We start from the raw sequence: 4,171 nt of genomic DNA, 5'->3' as shown, positions 1-4,171 counted from the left end.
AACCAATATACAAACTACAAATGAAAACAATCACTAAAAACTAAACTAATATAAACATGAATCTAAAACCAAATCAAACACAGAAGGCAAACCCCAAGTCTACAGTTACTCCCAAAGTCCACTGCCTCAATTTTGGGAACACCGTTGTATTCAGGTATTCCACACATGCAAGGTGTATCAAGCAAATTGTGGGATTTAGTCCACTGCTCCTGAGGCTGCACAGAGAAATTTCCCTTTCTCTTCTTTGTTCACATGGTTCCTGGAGTTCAGCTTTGGTTTTGCCCCTACCTCTGCCTGTAGGTAACCCTCAGGCATCTGTTACCCACCCAGACAGGAGTGGGTTAAAGCAGCGCTGATTAGGGCTCTCTTGCTCACTCAGCCCAGGGAGAAGGAAGGGTAAGGTAGTCATAATTGTGATGCGGGGACAGTCTGCGGTGGCAGATGTCAGCGTGTAGTTGCAACAGCCTGAGCTATGCCCTATGTTCTCCCACAGAATTTGGCCTTAGATCATGAGACCCTGGCAGTGGCATGCTGCACAGGTTCTTGGTAGGGTGTGGGTAGTGACCTGCGTTTGCACACAAGACTCTTGGTGGCAGCGGTGGCAGTAGTAGCTCTCCTTTGCCCACCTCTGGGGTCCAAGATGATAGCTGCAGCTCACGCCCATCTCTGGAGCTCACTTAGGCAGTGCTCTGCCATTTGTGAGCACATGGAGCAGGAAGCCCCTCTCCTTGCGCACTTGAAACGATGGTCTCTTGCCTCTCAGCAGGTTCAGACATTTTCCCGGACTCCCTCCCGTCTAGCTATGGTGCACTAGCCCCCTTCAGGCTCTCTTTATGCAGCCAACCCCAGTCCCCTCCCTGGGGTCTGACCTCTGAAACCTGAGCCTCAGCTCCCAGCCCCCACCCGCCCCGGCGGGTGAGCAGACAAGTGTCTCAGGCTGGTGAGTGCTGGTCAGTGCTGATCCTCTGTGCGGGACTCTCTTCACTTTGCCCTCTGCACCCCTATTGCTGCACTCCCCTCTGTGGCTCTGAAGTTCCCTACTTGGCTGACTCCAAATCTGATAAATTTTTCTGGCTTTCTGCTGGTTGTGTTCAATTTTCTGCTTATGGCATACTTTGATCCCGACTTTTATGCTTCAGTATCAGGTCACAAGCATGTACCTGATTGGGTTTGGATTGTAGTGGGCATCCTCAACTTCGTAGCCTGCATTCTTGATGGTGTGGATGGAAAGCAAGCCTGTAGAATCAATTCCAGCACCCCATTAAGGGAGCTTTTTGACCATGGCCTGGATAGTTGGTCATGTGTTTACTTTGTTGTAACTGTGTATTCCATTTTTCGATGAGGATCATCTGGTGTCAGTGTTTTTGTTCTTTATCTCCTGCTCTGGGTAATTTTATTTTCTTTCATCCTGTCCCACTGTGAAAAGTATAACACAGGGATTCTTTTCCTGCCATGGGGAAATGACATTAGCCAGGTGACTGTTTCTTTTGTCTACATAGTGACTGCGATTGTGGGAGTTGAGGCCTGGTATGAACCTTTCCTGTTTAATTTATTTTATAGAGACCTATTCACTGCAATAATCATTGGTTGTGCATTATGCATGACTCTTACAATGAGTTTATTAAACTTTTTCAGAAGCTATAAAAATAACACCTTGAAACACAACTCAGTCTATGAAGCTGATGCTAGCGACCCAAGCCTAGCTGATAAAAAAGGACCATGTTGGTTTTGTTTTTAAAAGGAATATATATGTAATCTAAGTTGGCCAAATGAAGTTAAATTTTATGATTTTCTTAGCACTATTAAGATATAAAACTCTCCTTGTAAATTTGAAGGTAATTTGAAAGGAGTTGCTGGAGTTCAGCATGAGAAATGTGAAAACTCTAACCAACCTACTAGAAAGTATAACTGAGAAAAGTAGAGAGAAGAAGGAAGGAAGGAAGGAAAGAAGGAAGGAAGGAAGGAAGGAAGGAAGGGAGGGAGGGAGGGAGGGAGGGAGGGAGGGAGGGAGGGAAAGAAAGGGCTAGATGGGATGATATTGAGTAATACATGATTATATACTTTTGGCACCTAGATACACCCATTCCCAAAGGAAGCTATATCTCCTAGGCTTTTCATTTATACGTGTCATTGAGTTTCTTGTTTTATTAAGGCTGTTTGATACTCTTTAATTTGCATTTTCAGGAATCTCAATTTCTTGGAAAAGACTGGAAAACTGAGATGAAACTGGAATGCATTTGTTTGAGACAGGGAAATATTCCAAAGTGAAACAGATAATAAGTGATACGAAGAGATTTTACCAACAATGTTCTCATGCTGAAACCCATTACACTTTGGAATTTGGGGTCAAACAAAACTGTGTGCAAATCTTAAATCCATTACTTACTTACAGGCTATGCAGTCCAGCTCAGAGTCTAGCAGCACATAGAAGGTGCTTAATTAATTATATTGAATAAACTAATAAATAAATGAATTATATTGAATAAACTAATAAATAAGTGGGTGAATAAACTTGGCAAGGTTACCTAACTCTCTTGTAGGAAAAAGGCTATGGGACTATAATGTTGCATTGTAATCTAAATGTTAAATTCCATGCAATTCCTGAGCACAATACAAAATCTACAATAGCTTCCCTTCGCTACTTCCTAGTGATAAAATTGAGTGAAAATGAACATATCCAGGACAAACTGAAAGAAAAAAAGAGAGAGAATGAAAGAGAAAGAGAGAAGGGGAGAAATAGAAAAAGAAAGAAAGAAGAGAGGGAGGAAGGGAGGGGAGAGAGAGAGAGAGAGAGAGAGAGAGAGAGAGAGAGAGAGAAGGAGAGAGAGAAGTAAATCCTTTGCAATTTAACTAAATTTCTGAAAGAGGTTTGCATATAACCCTTACATTGGGTTTAACAACCTTCTAGAAATGCCTTTTACCCACTTTATCTTCAGTCACTGACTACCTCTGGGCATTGGTTTCTATAGGTAGTATTCAGAAAAGAAACCACTTTATGATATGAGTAGGATTCATATCCTTTGCCATAAGGGAAGTTGATATGATATTTTGTCAAAAGAATTCATCTGTATGCACCATCACTATTCTCCAAGGGAGTGATTGCTGTGCCGCATAGCAAATTTTACAGGCTACAGACTGACAAGATCAGAAGGAAAGTGCCAAAATGGAAAAGGTTACCATAGGTATCAAATAAGATGTCACCCTGATTAACATATACACAGGTTTGTGATACATTTATAGAAAATATTGCACTTGGGGAGTTGCTTTATGTGAAAATTTCTGCAACAACCTGGTTTCATCATTTTCTGCTGGCAACCCATATTTATAAATTATTTTTCACAGAACAGTTGTAATATTGCAAAGTATACATGTCTCAATTGTGCTCTTAAAATAACTAGTCTTGGAATTGGAAATATACAATTAAAAATAAAACTAGGATTTTAATAGAGTGGAGTTAATTTAGAAGATTTTAACCAGCAGCCTGGGATAGGCAAGAATTGGCCACATTTCACTTCTTATAATTGACATAAAGGAAGAATAAAGAACTTCCTTCCTGAAGTGGCAGGCCAAGTCTTGATGCATTCCTTTGCTTTCTGGAAGTTTATGTATGTGTGTGTGTGTGTGTGTGTGTGTGTATATGCTTTTTGAAGAGTTGGGAGGAGTCCAGGGGCTTTGTAGGACCCCAGGTTCAGCACTTATATATATACATGTGATTCTCCCTGCAACAGCAATAAGTGTCACTAAAACTCATCACAGTAGCTTTGCATTCTCACAAGTGGCCATTCTATGCTTTAGCAGCGTGTTTCTTCAAGTATAATCCCAGGACAGCCCTCTTCACTATCACTTGGAGTGTCTGTTTAAATTGTGTTTCCTGAGCCCCACCATAAACCCATGTCATTTCTGGTAGGGCACTGGAAGAATGTGCAGTGGGAAATTTGCAATTTGAAAACACCTACCATAAACAACACAAAGTAGTATACTGCAGTGACTAAGGGAAGATATTAGAACCCAATTGCCTGGTTTCAAATTTATTTTCCACCAGCTAGCTATCAGTTGTGAAACACTGAGCAAGTTACTTATCTTCCTTGTACTTCAATTTCTTCATCTTTAAAATAGGCACAGATACATATTATATAACAATACCTAAATTACATATACGTTGTTAAAATTA

The 4,171-nt window shown here is 40.9% G+C and overlaps 1 pseudogene; it reads left to right on the top strand.

Annotated features, from left to right (window-relative positions):
• Nucleotides 1-706: 706 nt before the first annotated feature.
• LOC136123220 (ethanolaminephosphotransferase 1-like) lies at nucleotides 707-2,456 on the top strand (annotated as a pseudogene).
• Nucleotides 2,457-4,171: the final 1,715 nt, after the last annotated feature.

The sequence above is a fragment of the Phocoena phocoena genome, chromosome 5 (genome assembly GCF_963924675.1).
Source record: "Phocoena phocoena chromosome 5, mPhoPho1.1, whole genome shotgun sequence".
Classification (NCBI taxonomy): domain Eukaryota; kingdom Metazoa; phylum Chordata; class Mammalia; order Artiodactyla; family Phocoenidae; genus Phocoena; species Phocoena phocoena.
This window is presented reverse-complemented; position numbering and strand designations above follow the sequence as displayed.